General features: G+C 51.8%; 1 long non-coding RNA gene across 1 annotated transcript in view; it reads left to right on the forward strand.

The window, feature by feature from the left end:
* The first annotated feature begins 16,394 nt into the window (after positions 1 to 16,394).
* Positions 16,395 to 18,474, forward strand: part of LOC307181657 — a 57,055-nt gene continuing 54,975 nt past the window's right edge. Inside the window, exons 1-2 of the long non-coding RNA XR_013826999.1 lie at positions 16,395 to 16,561; positions 16,739 to 16,820. This is a non-coding gene — a long non-coding RNA (uncharacterized lncRNA). The remainder of the gene's footprint in view (positions 16,562 to 16,738; positions 16,821 to 18,474) is intronic.

Here is an 18,474-nt window from a genome sequence, read left to right on the forward strand (position 1 = left end):
AGAAGATCTGGGCAGTCTCCTTTCCCCACTGTATGGGTATCTGGGTAAATGGTCATAAGTCCCTTTGGAGGAAAGAGCGAGGTATCACGAGTGACCCAACCTTTCCTTTAGTTGATGGATGTGGGTCTGAAAACGGGCTCAGATCTGGAAACTGCAAAAAGGACTGTGACTTTGCACCGGGTCTCCTGACATCCTTGTGCTTGTTATTCTCGGCCTCTTTTGCTCACACGTATGTACCAGGCAGTGACTTTGCTGCCTGTCCATCTGTCTTGCCTCTGGGAGCGCCGTGTTCTATTAGTCACGCCCACAGCTCCCCGCAGGTCAGGGTCCTTGGTTGGCGTTCTGCCTTTGCTGCCTGTTACAATAATTTTATCCTGTTTCTCATGGTTAAGTGCTGCCACTGGCCTTTGATATTCTAGGGTCCAGTATCATCCTCATTACCACCAAAAAGCCCAGACTAAACCACGTCTCTTGTCATCGGCCCCGAACTACAGAGGGGTCACCACTGACTGAAGCATCTTAATGATGGTGGTGCTCTCCCGGCGCTCTCTCCTCAACACCTGCGCGGATGCCTGTCCCCCAGGCCCTTCTGAGGGAGGGTCAGCTGGTGTGTCCGGCCTCACGGTAGATTAGTCCTAGTGCATCCATGTCTGTAGCCTTTTGACCCCTCCTTCCATGGTTGAGCACAGTGATCCTGGTATTGCTTTTTCCAAGCTTGTAAGAGCCATCAGGACTTCCCTCTCTCCTCCCGCCCCTAGGCCCTTGCCCATGATGTGAAGTGCTTGTTCCAGGAGAATAGTTCCGTATTAATGAATGTGCCCTGACTCGGACCCTTCCCTCCGTGAGCCGGCGTTCTTCAGACGCGCCCCCGGCACACACTTGCAGCTCCTGCCCTTGCACGGTCACCCAGTCCCGCGGCTCCTCTGGTATAGAATGCTTCCCCCTTCTCAGGCCCAGTGACGGAGCCCTCACACGGGTTACCCTGACCCTGACCCTAGTCATTGGTCCGGTGGCCAGCAAGAAGGGGAGAGGGGAGACCCTCAGAGCGCAGTCATCATTGTGGCGGCTTTTGCCTCGTTGGAGGCTGGTGCAGAATGTACGAGGAAAGGCTGCTCTCCTTTAAGGAGGTGGAGGGGCTGCTTCTGCAAACTCAGGAGGTTCAGGGGAATCTGGGGGCTTCAGGGCTCTCCAGTGCATCCACCCAGAAATACCCACTCCCCCATTTCAGTCCCTCAGTCCCTCCCAGTCTGTATCAGGCCCCGACGTGGATGGAAGAGAGTCACTTTTCTGAAGGTCTTGAGTTTGGTTCTCAGCTTGGTCTACCTTCTGGCTCCAGGAGATGTCTTTTAACAGTGCCAGGGAAGCCTCTGTCTCTCACAGAGGCTTTGGATCAGTCATTGATTTCCCCCACGCCTGTCCTTTTCTCTTTTCAATGCCTCAGCTGATGGTCAGCAATGGCCACCAACCCCACCATCCTTTCATTACTCTTTGCCCCGTACCTCCCATGTGCCAGAGATATTGCAGTAAACTACATCTCTTTCAACCTGTATTCCCTTTCAGCTCACCCCCCAGTGAAGGTCTCAGCAATTACTCTGCTACACCAGGCCAAGGTCTTTCAGTACTCCCACTCGGCCACCAGTGACGAGGGTCCTCATTGCCAGCTAGGTGGCAAGTGGTCAACTCCGGAATCACAGTTTCCTCTGGAGTGTACTCTTGGTACCAACGGTCTTAGGGTAAGCATCCTTCAAGCAGAGTCTGAGACAGGGATTTGGGTTACTGTGATTTACTGAGGGAGGACTCTTAGGAGAAAGGGAGTGTAAGGGAAGTAGGGTGAGCGGGAAAGGACCAAGGCGTGGAGGGGGTCTCACGTGGACCCAGATGCAGCTTGATCTCTTGGGTAGCCCTGGGGCGTGGCCTGCACCACAGAACCAATCCCACCTTGAAGCAAAGGAGCCAGGCTTTTGCACCCTCGTGTCAGCTGGTCACTAGCTGCAGGTTTCTGGAGTGGGGTGGGGAGTGTGATTCCCTGTGTAAGGTGGCCCCGGGCTCCCGTATGGCTGAGGACAATTTTCTGGTGGTTCGCTGGCCCGTAGAGTCATCCGGGCAGGACACCAACAACTCCTAAGACGATTTCAGTAAATAACACCCAATCCATCAGTTGCTCAAGCCAGAAACCTGGGACTTATTTTCGTCTTCTTCCTTTTCTTCTGTTCTCAGTCCAATCGATCTCCAAGATACGTCTTTAATTTCCTAATCATCCCAGTCTCTTTTTTCTGTTCTCACTGTCACGACCCAAGTCGACATCACCACCATCTATTGAGTATATTCCTGCAACAGCCCCGAACGGGCCTCTGGCTTATTATCTGCAGGACAGCCAAGTTCAGCTTTCTAGAATCCCCGTCTCTTCATGTCACTTCCTTTATTAACCCTTCAGTGGCTCCCATCACTCTTATGATAATTTTAGACTGCTTCATGTGGCTTAAAATATCCTGCCTGACCTCGGTTCTACTCTCCTTTCCTGGCTCAGCTCTCAGTACTTAAAATCTCAACGAGCTGACCCAAATGGACTTCTTTTAGTTATATTCGAATATGCCACACACTGTCTTTACTGTCTGTCTTTGCACGTATTTTTTCATCTGCCTAGAACACCTTTGCTACCTCTCGCCTGATTACCTCACGTGCACCTTTAAGACTCTGCCAAGTTACACTTGCCCCTGAGAAGCCCCCGCACACCTTGTACTCCAGTATCATACCCTGCGTCTTGTGGCACTGCAGTGGCCCGGATCTCCTCACCGCTGTGCTTCTCCTCTAGCGCCCTTTCCTGAATGTTTAGAGACACGTTTCCTTCCAGTTTTCTCTTCGCTAGTAGCTTGGCAGTAATACATCCAACGTCTACTCTTTAATGGTTTAGCACGAACTCACGTCTACTTACATCCCAAGCTCTGTGGCAGCAGGGATGAGGCTCCCATTGCTTACTGCTGTGTCATCAGTGCTTGGTGTATGCATGGAGCACAACGTGTTTGTTATGTAAAATAATAAATGAATAAAAGTATCTCATGTCCTGTTCAACTGCTGCTCTAGATGCCAGCACCTGCAACTGTGCCTTGCAGACAGTAAGTGCTTAATAAATATTTGCTGAACTCAGTGGTGAGCTTAGCTTTTTCCTTTCCATTCGTAGGACAGCTGTTCTGCCTGATTCAGGTCCTCAGCACCTGTGTCCAGAGTCACGGAGCAGAGAGTGACATCAGCAAATTGTAGACCAGGAAGTTCCAAGTTCTCATTTCCCCACAGAAACACACACACACACACACACCCAAACAACAGCAAAAAGAAATGGAAGCTGTCTTAAACAACTTTGTAGGAGCTCTAGAAAACAGTCAAATGTTTACAGCAACCAAGCAAATGCCCTCCAAAAAAAATCCATTTTCAAAATGGTGGGAAAATGATGTGATATTTTTACTCACTCTAGCTCCAGCCCACGTCACCCCTCCCAGCACAATGGTGATTTTGGTCTTAAGAAGGTGGCAGACCTGTTTCCAGTTTTCTTCCTCAAGCCGGAAAGGGTATACCTGGAGGAATGATGCAAGTCACTAGTCCCTGTTCCACACAACTTGAAATGCAGGCGGGTATAGCTTGTAAAAGCTACAAGGCAACTACAAACTGAAAGATATCTGGGTGGAGACATACGGTAGACCATCTAAGGTCAGGAGGAGAAGCTGAAGTTAGATGCTTTTGGAAATTAGGACATTTAAAAGTAGCCTTGTGTTCAGGAGAATTTAGAAACACATGTGCATGTTCAGGGAAGGTACATGCTCGGAAAAACCCTGAGAAGAGCTTAAGCATTTACATTGGGCTGTTCCTTAGGCTCAAAGGAAGCCTCGGTAAGTGGTGAAGGAGTGTCCCTAGAACAGAGCCAGTCTGCAAAGACTAGGAAAGGTGGCTGTTCTCTCATTTGGGAGTCTTCCTTTGGTGGTTTTGTTTGTGTGTGTGTTTGTTTGAGCTCCTGGCATTTCAGGAAATCTCTGTCAAGATCCTAGCTGAACACAAGCAAAAGAAATAGAAACTTCAGTGATTACACGTGATAAGGCATATAATCTTTGCAAAAATATTTTGGGAAAGTATCATAAATGTACTACTATAGCCTTCAACAATAACCATAGGAAGAGAGGGAAGAAGGAAGGAAGGAAGGAAGAGAAAGGGGAGAGAAAACCAGCAAACCCTGAGGAAGGGGAAGAAGTAGAATCTGATTTCCAGAGTTACCACATTATAGTAGTCAAATGCACAGTTTTCAACAAAAACAAAAGAAATCACAAGGCATGAAAAGAGTCAGGAACACACGGCCCATTCAAAGGAACAAAATTAATTGACAGAAGCTGTCCCTGAAGAAACCCAGGCATCAGAATTACTAGATAAAGCCTTTAAACCAACTCTCTAGGGAAAACATGGGCAAAGAACAAAAGGAAATTAGGAAATCCATATGTGAACAAAATGAGAATATTAACAAAGAGAAAGAAATTACAGAAAGGAACCAAACAAAAATTTTTGAGCTGAAAAGTACAATAATTTATATAAAAAATTCACTAGAGGGGTTCAGCAACAAATTGGAACAAACAGAAAAAACAATCAGTGAACTTGAAGATAGAATGATTAAAAGTATTGAGTCTGAAGGCTTACCTGGTGGCGCAGTGGTTAAGAATCTGCCTGCCAATGAAGGAGACACAGGTTCAATCCCTGGCCCGGGAAGATCCCACATGCCACAGAGCAACTAAGCCCATATGCCACAACTACTGAGCCTGCGCCCTAGAGCCCACAAGCCACAACTACTGAAGCCTGTGTGCCTAGAGCCCGTGCTCTGCAACAAGAGAAGCCACGACAATGAAAAGCCCACGCACCGCAATGAAGAGTAGTCCCCACTCGCCACAACTAGAGAAAGCCTGCGCACAGCAACGAAGACCCAACACAGCCAAAAATAAAAACAAACAAATTTATAAAAATATATAAATAAAAAAATAAAAGTATTGAGTCTGAGAAGCAGGGAAAAAGAATGAATAAAAATGCACGGACCATAAGGGATTTGTGGAATGCCATGAAATGCAACAACTTATGCCTTATGAGAGTTTCAGAAGAAGAGACAGAGAAAGAGGCAGATGATTATATGGAGAATTAGTGGTTGAAAACTTCCCAAATTTGAAAAAAGACATGAATTCAAGAAGCTCCATAAACTCTAAGTAGGAAGAACCCAGAGCGATCCATACTGAGACACATAATCAGACTGTCGACAGCCAGAGACAGAATCTTGAAAACAGCAAGAGAAAAGTAACTTGTCACGTACAAGGGATCCTCAACAAGATTTTTAGCTGATTTGTCATTAGAAGTCATGGAGGTCAGAGGCAATAGTATAATTTGTTTAAAATGCTGAAAGAAAAAAATATTGTCAACCAAGAATTATATATCTGGCTAAACTGTTCTTCAAAGATGAGGGAGAAATGAAGACATTCTCAGATAAACAAAAGCTGAAGGAGTTCATTGCCACTAGACCTGCTCTACAAGAAATTCTGAAGAGAGTCCTTCAAGTTGAAATGAAAGGACTTTAGACAGTAGCACAAAGTGATATGAGATCCCCAATAAAGGTAAATATATGGGCAAACATAAACTTCATCATTATTGCAATTTTGGTTTGTAACTCCATTTTTTATTTTCTATATATTTAAAAGACAAACACTAAAACTAATTATAAATCTGTTACTGGGGACACAACATATATAATAATAAAGTTAATAATCAATATCAGAGCTAATCCGATGCCCACTGGGGATCCAGAGCCAGGAAAGAAAGCAACAGAGATCAGGTTACGTGGTGCCCGGGGCTCCGTTCACTGTGAGCTGAGCTGTCACAGAGAAGTATGGGATGTGCTCTTCTTTGAGTTTCAAATCCCAGACAAGCTGTCCATGGCAATGGCTGCTTGTTTTATCTGTTAGGAACCGTGCACACTTTCCTTCTCCCCGGTTGACCATTCACTCCTGTGTTTGTTTGTTCACTCATTTGTTCATTTGTTGCTATCATGCATTTAGAATAAAACTCAAAGTCCTCATCACGGCTTTTCAGGCTCCTAGCTGCTTCTCCAGCCTCATTTCTTACCACTGTTCCCTCAGTCTGGCCTCCTGTCTGATCTTCACACATGTCAAACATCCTTGGGCCTCAGGGCCTTTGCACGTGCTACGATGACTAATCTCCATGCACCTCTCACCTTCCAGCAGGCTAACCTGGGCTTGCTTTCATGCTAGCCTAAAAAGTTTCAGAGAGAAAGAGAGGACAAGGCCTCCCAAGGCCTAGGCTGGCAACTGACAGTTGGTCACCTCGGCCACCTTCTACTGGCCAAAGCAGGTCACAGGGCAAGCCCAGATTTAGGGGATGGGGAAAATGCCGAAGGCTGTGTGGTGGAGAGACTTCAGGGGGGCTGCTGGGACCCCTGCCTCCTGGTGTCCATGAGCTCGTATGATGCCCCTCTGAGGGTGAGCAGGACCTGTGCTTCTATCTACAGAATACGATAAAGGTAACAAAACATCGCTCCTATGATTAGGTTACATCACACAAGACTCCCTCTTAGCAAACGGGGGCTAGAGACTCTCCTTATGAGCTTAATGAAAGATGCAGCCGTGTTGGAGAAGCTCGCACGTCAAAGAACCGTGGGCAGCCTCTAGCACCCGGGGGTGCCCCCAGCCAACAGCCAGCACGGAGCTGGGCCCTCAGCACAGCCGAGCAAAGGAAGCCCGTCAAGACACTGAATGAGCCTGGGGGCAGATTCTTCCCCAGCGGAGCCTCCTGGTGAGGACTCAGTCCAGACTCCTGGCATGGAAAGTCTGAGATAATAAGCCCATGTTATCTTAAGCCATTAAGTTTGTGGTAATTTGTCATGCAGCCCAGAAAATGAATGCAGCCTGGGTTCAGCTGATAAGCAGTAGCTGAGAAATGGAGCGTCCTTAAAGGAGTCTGATGGTTCCTTCCAGCTTTACCGGGGAACCCGGAGCCCTCAGCAGGTGAGTTGCGATGGACCATGTTTGCCTGGTACTGGCTTTCTCATGTGAACTGACCTACCTAAAATTCTAGAGTGGGAACACATAGAAAGACCGTATTGATGGATGGAGCCCAGCATGGCCATTCCCTGTAGAATGGGATGTTACGAGGTCCAGAGTGGTCCTCCCTTCCCACCCACAAATGCACTCAGACCCAGTTTCCAATGGAATTTCTAGGGGTGATGTGACTGGGATACCGTCTTAATCCCAGTAACCTGGAAGGCACGAGAGGAAGAGAAGCTGGTCTCAAATTTGTGATAAAACTAAATAAAAAAAGATTTCAAAATAAGTTCTGTCTTGTCACTTGCAAGCAATTAAAAGAAGATGCAATGGCTAACGAATTCTTGTTAGACTTGCTTTTATGATTAGGGAAGCACCCTTTGTAATTAGCATATTAATTGCTGATATTTATATGAGAGCTTGAAGATTTCAGTTAAAAAAAATAGATTAGGGTTTCCCTGGTGGCGCAGTGGTTGGGAGTCCACCTGCCGATGCAGGGGACACGGGTTCGTGCCCCGGTCCGGGAAGATCCCACATGCTGCAGAGCGGCTGGGCCCATGAGCCATGGCCGCTGAGCCTGCGCGTCCGGAACCTGTGCTCCGCAACGGAAGAGGCCACAGCAGTGAGAGGCCCACGTACCGCGAAAAAAAAAAAAAAAAAGATTAATATTATCACAATCTTCTTTATATTATCAGTTTGTGTTTTGAGAAAGAGAGATGGTACAAGGGTAAACAGCATAGCCCCTGTTTAAAAAGTCACAAACGTCAAATGGGCTGGATACGGATGATCGAATTTTTACTCTATGCTCCAGTGGCCGGCCTGAAGCTGATTTTGCCACCCAAGTGACAGATGAGGAGGCCATGATCGTGCTTGTCCACTGAAGCCACGGGAACAGTGCTTCCCCTACGACTCCACTGGGCTGCCTGCAGTGGTGGGATTTAACGTTTTGCCTTCTCCCCTTGGAAGGCTCTCGAAGAACAGCCCACAGTCCACGTAGGATGTGGGATCCTGGGGCACCACATGGCATCGGTTAATCAGATTCTTTCCAGAGAATTTGAAAGTGTGATGCAAAACCCAAGTCAGGGAATGTTGGCAGTTAGAATTACGAGGTTGCATTGCTTGATGAAGACAGACAAGCAGGTGCGGTCCTGGATTCTGGGCCTTTGTGTCCCTCCCTTCTTTCACTGTCACTCCAGAAACCTGAGCCGATGGGGAGCACCCCAAAAAGCCACTGCAAGGAGGGAGCAAGACTTTTCCCTCCAGCACCCAAGGCAGTTCCTTCCACCGGAGAGGGGGCCAGGCCTTAACACCGACGGCCAGAATGGCAGCCGAGGGGCTTGACGTGAAAGAGCGAAAACTCAGGTTTTGCTACAACTCACCCCGGGACTGCCTTTCCTCCAGAAACTTGACCCCAGGGCTCCCGGTGCGGCCCTGGGAGGAGGACAGGCTGCTCATATCCCGAGCTGTCTCCCTTGCAGCCAGGCCTCTCTGCCATGGAGGTCCTGCGGCCAGAGCTGAGTTCAGCACCGCGCAGGGCCGGGTTCCAGTCCAGAGGTCCGGGCCTGGTGCGCCCGTCACCTGCTGTGAGTGACTCACCTCCGTGAGGCGCTGAGCGGCTCTGGGCTTCAGGCTGCTCTCCCTCCTGTGGAACCCGGTCTGTTCCCGTGTGGTCCTGGGCGTGGCGTCGCAGCAGAATCTCATGACCAGGAAGAAGTCTACTTTTTCTGTGTCTTACACGAAGGAGGGTTTATTTGCTGCACGCAGAAGACTCCAAATAATAGTAGCTTGAACAAGACCAAAGTTTCTTTCCCTTTGATGTCGAAGCCTGGAGGAAGGCGCTTCAGGGCAGTGTAATGGCTCCGGGCCTCCCTAAGCCTGGCTCTCCACCACGCCTGCTCAGCTGTCCAGAGGGTGTGGTTTTCAGCCTCAGGGTCGAAGGTGAGCTTCTGCTGGCTCGTCCACAACCCCAGAGCAGGATGGAGGATGCGGGAAGGAGATGCACGACCCCCACCTTTAAGGGATCTTGTCCCAGCAACTACAAACGTCCCTTCCTCACTCTCTATAGGCCGGCCGTCAGCGGGCTGCAGGAAGGCAGAGAAACGTGGCCTCAAACCCAGCTAGATATCTGCGGATCTGTTATTGTGCAAGAAGCAATACATGATTACTGAGGGAACGGCACTCGGCCTCCGACATGGATTTTTCTGTTCTCCTTTTCTATACTGATTTTTTAAAATTTCAAAATACTTGCTTACAACGCATCAGGCAGTACAAAGATACATAGAGAAAAGCTCTAGGCCTCCAAGGAAACCGGACAGTGTGATGTGTATTCTTTCATGTCTTTCTTGAGAGACATGAAAAATATACAAACCTTTCTGTCTCCCCAGCCACTTTTAATTTTTTTTTCAACAGAACTACATTTTAGAGATAAAATATTTTTTCTGCAATTTGCTTGTTTCCAATACATAACGAATCTGTTTACCGGTAACTGTATGTGGCTCTAACCTGTTCTTTGTGATAACTGCATAACAGCTCAAAGTATGGATTTCATAGTTGAATGCACTGTACTTTCTTCTACCATTCCCCAACAGAATATGTAGGTTATTTCCTTTTATTGTCACTAACGTCAATAACGTTGCAAGAAACAACCTTGTACACATATCCTCAGGTATGTCTGTCTGTAAGATGCTTGATCAAAGGGGTTGTACAGTGCAAGCCGCAGTCGGTTCCACGTGGTCACTTCCTGAAGACTCAGGATTCGCAGGTGGATCTGGGACCCCTGCACCACGCCCCTCGCTGCTGGAAGGAAGAGGAGAAAGGCGAAAACGGGGTGGGGGGGGCAGAGAAAACAGCACGATTTCTGGGAACCCGTTTCCAGGTCCAGTGCCCTGAACGTCCTTCATTCTGTCTGCTCTTGGGGAGGAAACAACGAGGCATCGTCCCTCCCGCTGCCTGAGCAGCAGATGAAGTCACGGTGCCCGCCCCACGGGGCAAACCCCCTGCCCTGGGGAGGCTGAAATGACGCTTCACAGCGTGAGGAGAACGGCCTGGGTGCCCCACGGAGGCACGGGGACCTTCCCAGCCCGGGGCGCACAGAGCCGGGGGCTCGGCGGAGGATCAGGCTTCGCCCATCCTTCCTGGGACCCGCCCAAACACCCCCTTGCCCCCGGCCAGACAAGGAGACCCAGGCTCGGGGGGCTGCGGGACCAGGCCAGGTTCGCGGGGGCAGGGTCTGGGGACCCGTGCCCACGGCCCAGCACCCCCAGCGTTCCTGTCCCTCGTAGTCCTGCCCTGGGCCAGCACCTCCGCCCTTTGTTCGGGGCTGTCCTACGCTCGGTCCAGTCGAAGGCCGCGGGGCGGCCACACAGGCCCGTGACTGATGGGGGGCGGGGCGCGGGGCCGCAGTGGGGCGGGGGCGGGGGCGGGGCGGGGCGGGGCGAGGCTCCGTCGGCTTCTCCGCGCAGCCGGGCCTTCTCTGCGGGCTGAAGGCCCCGGCGCTGGGGGGCGGGGCCTGGAGGGAGGCGCCGGGCCGGCGGGGAGGGCCAACGTCCCCCACCCCCACGCCGGCCAAGGCAGGGAGGGGTCGTGCCGCACCCTCAGCCCCCTTTCACAGACGGGGGACTGAGCTGCACACCGCTAGCTAGTGAGTGACGAAGTGGGACGTTGAGCTCAGGCACTGGCCACCCCGCAACCCGCACCCTCGCTTCCTCTCGCCCGCTGGCGGCTCCTGCCTCTCCGCGGAAAGGGGAGGGGCGCCGGGGACAGCGGGCTAATTCTGTAGCCCCGTGGGCACGTTGCGGGAGTCCTGTTCTCCTGTTGGGGTGTGAACACCCCCGTTGGTGAGGCCGGGTGACCGTAGGTCAGAGGGGCAGCCGCGCCCCTTCACAACCACCCAGTGCTTCCTGGATTCCTGGGATCCCCCCTCGCACCCCACCCCCACCTGAGGATGCGCACGATCGTGCCCTAGGCCTGTAACAGGCACTGACCGTAGTCTGTGCATCTTGTGTCTTCTAGCGAAATAAGTGTCACCATTGTCCACGGACAAACCAAAGTTATTAAGTGTGAATAAGGCCAGTTCAAGAAACGGCCTTCCTCACCCAGGCCTGTCAGCTCTACCTGAAGATTCTCAGCACTTCTCAGCCTGGGCTTAGCGCTCAGCCCAGCCCGGCCCGCAGAGCCGGGAGCGGGGCCAGCGCCACTGCTCCCTCACCTTTTATGCGCAAGTGGCTTTTGGATAGGAGTAAACCTGGGACACCTCGTTCCCACCAACCTACCGTCTGTTCCTCAGGAGCTTATATTTAGCTGTTGCTTTTCTCTCATTTTGGGAAGTGCTGACGTGGTGCTTTTCAGGGTGAAGACAGAGGCCTGAAGCATCTCGTATGTTTGGCTCGGCAGTTGGAAAGCTGTCGCGTCTAAGGATGTTTCTGAGTTTGGAAAAGGAGGGGAACAGGACTCTGCAGGATAGCCCTGGATGGGCGGGGCAGGGCAAGAGCTGGGGCCTGTCTTCTCCTTTGAAGTAACGAGATCGTGAGCTCCCTGAAGGGCAGTGGCCGTGTCTTATTTCTGAATCTCCAGCACCGTGCAGGGCCTGGCCCAGAAAGTGCTGGAGAAGTAGGACTGGGCAAATGCAGACAGAAGCTGAGCTCACAGGCAGGTGCCAGGCCAGGAATGACTGGGCTCAGGAACCCAGTGTCTTGGGGGTTCGGGGATCCAAGGGCGGCTGCAGCCCAAGCAGGAGGGGACCCCATGGTACCACAGCCCCGGAGCAGACTTCTGGGGGAACTGGGGCATCAGCGGCGTGTTTGTACCATGGCTTCCCAGGCTGGGCCTCCCTGGATGGGAGGCTGCAGGCTGTGCCAGGTGAGCAGCTGTGCCCACGGAGGCCTCTGGGGCGGTGGGCAGGGAGCCCTCCTCCTGAGAAGCTGTCTGGGCTGTTTATTTCTGCAGCACCAGTTCTGCGCCAGGGGCTGAAATCCACTGGTGGGGCTCACGACAGTCACCAAGATAAGCAAACAGCAGAGGAAGCCTGGATCACAGCTGGCTCCCTTCTGGGGATGGCCCTGAAGGAGGTGTGTCGGCCCCCAAAGGGTGGTCTTATGGGAATGGGTAGAGGCAGGGAGCCGACAAAGGACCCTTGGGGTGGCTGTACACGCAGAGATTCGCGCAGCCACTTGTTACGTGTAATTAGATTGAGCTAATTTCCTTCTGTGACACAGAGCCGGAGACCCAAGCTTCCCAAAAAACACTGCCTCATTTTGCGTAAATGTCGTCACGGTGCGGCTGCCCTGGGAAGAAAGAACATTTCTGAGATGTTCCTGGGCCCCTACGTGGATTGTGTTCCTTTCCTTCGTCGTTAAAGTCAGTCTAACGCCAAGGTCTCCAGGAGCCCACGCGGAGGTGACGCTGCATTTACGTATCAGTCCACAGATGCACAGGAAGGTGATGTTTGTGGGTAAATCTAACACCTGAGTGAGGGAGGCTGAGGGCTCGGATGAGGGAGCCCCCGGGGCCCCAGCATCTCTGCTCAGGAAATTGCCACAGTCACTGATCTAGGTTTGTCCCAGAGGGGAAATGACAGAAACGGAGAAATAAACCCAGGGCAGCCGAGTTCCACTTTTCTTTTTTAAAAAATTAATCATTATTATATATTTTAGCATTTATTTTAGTTTATTTATTTTTGGCTGCGTTGGGTCTTCGTAGTGGTGCACGGGCTTCTCATAGCGGTGGCTTCTCTTGTCGTGGAGCACGGGCTCTAGGCGTGCAGGCTCAGTGGTTGTGGCTTGCGGGCTCTAGAGCGCAGGCTCAGTGGTTGTGGCGCACGGGCTTAGTTGCTCCACAACATGTGGGATCCTCCCGGACCAGGCTCGAACCTGTGTCCCCTGCATTGGCAGGTGGGTTCTTAACCACTGCACCACCAGGGAAGACCCTGAGTTCCACTTTGAGTCACCGTCCTTGAGTGACTCTGTGAAAGTAGGCAGCCCTCCGAGACTGATAAATGTTGAGGAACAAAAGAGAATGACTGTGCACTTTATTTTTTACATCTTTATTGGAGTATAATTGCTTTACATTGTTGTGTTAGTTTCTGCTGTATAACAAAGTGAATCAGCTATACATATACATATGTTCCCATATCTCCTCCCTCTTGCGTCTCCCTCCCACCCTCCCTGTCCCATCCCTCTAGGTGGTCACAAAGCACCGAGCTGATCTCCCTGTGCCATGCGGCTGCTTCCCGCTAGCTGTTTTACATTTGGTAGTGTATGTATGTCCATGCCACTCTCTCACTTCGTCCCACCTCACCCTTCCCCTCCCCGCGTCCCCTCTTCTTTGCAAGATGAGAATATGGCACAAAGACCATATTCTGGACCCCCGGGCAGGCAGCGGCAGCCTCCCCACCATCCTGGCTCCTGCAGGCCTGGCCTCACCCTCCGTGTAGTCTCTCTTCTCCAGCTGTCTGGCTGCTGTCTTCACGGGGGACCAGCTGTTGGAGACGCTCGAGTGTCCCCCAGGGCAGTGTGTGCCTGTGTCAGGCTCCCTAGAAGAATGGCCTGGCTGGAGGGACCGATGGCCGTGCCGTCGCCGGAGCCCTGCCCTTCCCCCGACGGCTGGACGCTCTGATGGCCCCTCGGAGCCTCTGTTCTGCTCGTCTGCCCTCTGGCTCTTGCAGTGACTGTGGGACGCCTGCAGGTTGGGCTCCGAGCACAGCGGCCTCCCACAGTCCTCTCCCACGTGTAGGTTTCTGGAGGTGCTGCAGTTTGCTGTGCTAGAAAGATGGATGATGGATTCAGATCTTGGGAGTGAACAGGCCAATAGGAAATGCCCGCAGCTTCCCGAGGAGGTGTCTCCGTGTCTCGCATACTGAGGACCACACACGTCATTCTGTGATGTGCTGGCGTTTCTCCACGTGACGACATTGGCCCCTGTGATGGCCACGTGCTTGTATCATCAGGAAGATGGCCTGTGGCCGTCCAGCTCCTTCCTCCACTGTGCCGCCCATGCCCCCTGCCAGGTCATCACGCCTCTGTCCTCTCCTAGTCTGAAACGGAAACATATGCATATGACTTAGGACTGGAAGGGACCTCGGGAAGTAGCTGGTATGCCTGTCATGTTACTAGTTTTACGTTGCCTTCATGTACATTTTCTCATTTCCTTATAAAGACTGTTGTCCACCCCGTGGACAGCACGGACACGGACACTGACACCAGGGTCTGGGGAGCACCAGTGACTTGAAGGTCATGTTAACTCCACTCTATGCACTCCTTGGAGCTGCAAACCCCTGGCCCTTCTCATCCTCTCCCTCCTTGGATCAGCTCCAGCCTCCGGTGTTAAATTCCTCACCACACCTCGGTCCAGCCTTGGCCGTCCCGGGATAGGGCTGTGGGAGCAGCAGTCTGGCTCGAAGCCTCCTGACTTGAACGGGAGTTTGCGTAGCAGCAGCTGGTTCTCCTGAGCCCCGTCCCGGATGGGAAGTCTGGAGGCCTTTGCATAAATGCCCCACCATGGGGTCCAGGGCAGGGGCAGCCCAAACGCAGACGGTCTGGAATCGTCTTTGGCCACGGGTCATCCTTGTTGAGCCTGAAACCAGCTAAGCACACGTGAAGCCCTGGTTGTAACCCTAAGTATGGCTAATGATTTCATTTCGAAATCCTCAGTCACTCATTGGCACATGTGTCCGATGGCCCAGATGCCCGGGACTCTGACCAGCCTTCTCACACACACAGACTCTCCCACGGACCTCGGCTCAGTGAGGTCCGTGTGCTCGGGACACCCTCCTTGGACAGTTTTCCAGTGTGAGGATGAAATGCCCAGGACCCGGCAAGAGGAAAGGCCGTGTCTTGGGACTCTCCACTGTGGGTGTTCACAAACTCAAGATGAAAGGAAGGTCCCTTGTTCCCCCAGGCCAGGTCATCACTGACCATCTGCTCCCCGTGGTCTGACAGGGATTTAGTTCAACCTCAGGAAGTCAACTCTGCTGTCCCCCGCCCCCTGGGAGGCCAGATAAATGGTGGCAGGAAGGGCAGAGTCCAACCTGTGTTTGAAGACCTGGTCAGCCAGGAGGTCGCAGATGAAGGACACTGGTTTGTGGTGTTGCTTCCTGACGCCAGTGGGAGTGGGCCGTCTGGTGGTGGACGGTGACTAGGGCTAGCTTGGGGGTGTTAAATTCCTGGGGGGGCAGCTAAGTGAGCTGGGGGAGAGAAGCAGTTGAGGAGTGAGGCGCTTCTGCCAGCCTGGGAAGGGGTGGGGCAGTGGGGTGTGCCTCTCTGGCTGCAGAGAGCGAGGAGGGGCCGGCAGGGGGCCCAGCAGGGGCCTCAGACGTGGCTCGAAGGGAACCCGTGGGCAGTCTAAGTCGGGCGGGGACATCCCGGCCGTGCCAACACCACGCTGAGCTGCTGATTGGCAGGAGGGTGACGAGGGTCCACTTGCAGATCTCTGGCAGAGCGCTGACGCCCAACCCTCAGCCCTCGATTTACAACAAATGAGAGGAGACATCGTTGCTCCTCCAGGGCAAGACGTCTTTGCCCAGAGCCAAGAGACTCAAGCTGGCCTTCTCCCCACATGAGAAGTCGGTGTCGTTACGGAGCCAGATGCTCTGGTCTACAAAACGTAGCCAACCCGTAGGCGGCGGGGACGCTTCTAGGGGGTTATTGAGACGGGAGACGCTTTCTAATCGTGTGCTGATGGAGAGATTCAGCTCTTCCTAACGGCTTGCAACAGCAGGGTTGGAACTCTGGCCGTCACCAGTGGCCCCTGTGTTCACAGCTTTGTGGATGGGCTTTGGAACCAGAAGGATGCTGAGGCTGGGGGAGGGGGGCCTGGGGCGGGGGAGATACTCCTTTATGCATCAGTGGGCTGGGTGCTCCACGGAATACCTATTTCAAGGTTTCAGATACACAAGAACCTCCGCCCTCGCCGTGCCCACCCCCCCCCCCCCCCCCCCCACCTAAATCCACTCCTGCACTTGTGACCTGAGAGGCTCTGGTTCGGGCTAAGCCTTCTTTCGCTGATAGATAGTAAGGTCCCGGTGAGGCCGTGGGTTAGATCCATTTCACCTGCCTTCACTAATCAAGGTCGTTTCAAGGCTCCCTTGACCTCCAAGAAGCACGCAGCCTCAAGAGTAAGATGTTTGCCCGAGGTGTTTCCCGGGAACTTGGAGTCAGCTGACTCATCCGGCTCAGTTTAGTTGCAGCTGAGCTGGTTAAGATGGGGTGGGACCGCCGTCCTCCCAACTGGGCCTGCGCGCGCAGCCGCTCTGTTACCATCTGAGGCTGGTAGCGGAGTTACGCCTGCGCAGAACGGCCGTGTCACACCTTTTCCTGATCACCCTGATCACCCTTTCCCCGCTCCCTGCGCAAACTCTCTGCTGCCCACTTAAGCCTCGCAGCAGCCAGGCGTGCTGTGCCTCGGACGAACGGACCTGGCTGGGGACGCTGGAAGTCCCTTCTTCCCTCTCACGGGCCTTCGCAGCTTGGAAGAGCTGGCACGAAACTTTCCAGGTGAGCTTCTGTACGGTGAAGGCGCCAGGGGGCTGGATGCGCGAGGGAAGAGGTGGCGGTCCGCCGAGGGGGTGGGAGAGCGGAGAAGGGCCACAGCCTCCACGTGATGTCCATCTAATCTCCATCGGCCTCACAGTCTGTCTGGGCTGACCTGGGCCTTGCCATGTCTCTCCTTAGGCCCAGCAGAGGTGGGATGGCATGACCCCGGGCCTCCTGCTAGACCTGCCTACACCTCAAGCCCCACTTGAAACCCCAAAGGGTAAGTTGTTCCAAGGAGACCGAGGCACAGACCGTCCTCGGCTTAGGGCCGAGGTGTGCTCTGAGCGCCGTTTGTTAATGAGGTTACTTCCCTGTAGAAGCAGTGCTCTGCTCGGGGGTGCTCTGGGGTCTTGGGTCCGCCCGCAAAGGCTTGACTGAGCCACGAGGTGTCCGGTACAGTTTGGACAGTGGTCCTGGGCCCCGAGCTTTCCTCAGGAGCTCAACTCCATAGGGGCAGGAGCAGGGCCCTTCCTGGGGAGAGCTTGGGCAACGGAGCGGAGGGAGAAGGGGAAGGAAAGGGCAGGGTGTGTGTGTGTGTTGGCTGGGGTACGGGGTTGGGGGAAGCCAGTCTCACAGCAGGTGCTTGGGGCTGCTCCAGGGACAGAATTGGGCAGGATCGGAGGTGGACCCTCCCCAGAAGGTACAGGGCAGCTCCCAGGGCTGCGGGAGGCCTGTGCCCTTCAGTGCTTCGGGATTTGGTGTCCCTTTACATCTGGTGATGATTCTTCCTACTTCAAAAAAAAGTTATAATTCACATACAGTAAAATGAAACGTTTTAAAAATTGAAGTATAGGTGGTTTACAATGTTTTGTTAATTTCTGCTGTAGAGCAAAGTGATTCAGTTATACCTACGTACATTCTTTTTTTAATATTCTTTTCCATTATGGTTTATCATAGGATACTGAATATATTTCTCTGTGCTATACAATAGGACCTTGTTGTTTATCCGTTCTCCGTATAATAGTTTACACCTGCTAACCCCAATCTCCCACTCCATCCCTCCCCATCCCATCCCCCAATCCCCCTCCCCCTTGGCAACCACAAGTCTGTTCTGTATGTCTGTGATTCTGTTTCGTAGATAGGTTCATTTGTATCATATTTTAGATTCCACATATAAGTGATATTATATGGTATTTGTCTTTCTCTTTCTGACTTACTTAGTGTGATAATCTGTGGGTCCATCCATGTTGCTGCAAATGGCATTATTTTGTTCTTTTTTATGGCTAAGTAGTATTCCATCATATCAGTATATATGTACCACATCTTCTTTATCCATTCATCTGTTGATGGACATTTAGGTTGCTTCCATGTCTTGGCTATTGTGAATAGTGCTGCTGTGAACATAGGGGTGCATTTATCTTTTAGGATTATAGTTTTCTCCAGATATATGCCCAGGAGTGAGATTGCTGGATCATATGGTAACTATTTTTAGTTTTCTGAGGAACTTCCGTACTGTTCTCCATAGTGGCTGCACCAATTTACATTCCCACTGTTGTGTAGGAGGGTTCCCTTTTCTTCATACCCTCTCCAGCATAAAATGAACCCTTTCAGTGGACAGTTCTGTGAGTTTTGATGTAATGTATACAGTTGTGTAACCATGATCACAATCAAGAACATTTCATCACACCCTCACTCCAGGTACACAATAGTTTTTGTAACTGTTATGAATGATTTTACTATTTATTTCTAAATTGGCTAACATAGGTGAAGAACATTATATTAAATTTTGTGAGTTAATACTTTATCTTGCAGTATTGATGAACTCTCTTATTAGTTATAACTCCTGTTGAATTTTCTAGGTAGATTAACCACCTGCAAATAAAGACAGTTTTCTCTCTTCTCTTCAGATTCTTTTAGCTCTTATTTCCTTTTCT

This window comes from Stenella coeruleoalba (assembly GCF_951394435.1).
Source record: "Stenella coeruleoalba genome assembly, chromosome: 2".
NCBI lineage: Eukaryota > Metazoa > Chordata > Mammalia > Artiodactyla > Delphinidae > Stenella > Stenella coeruleoalba.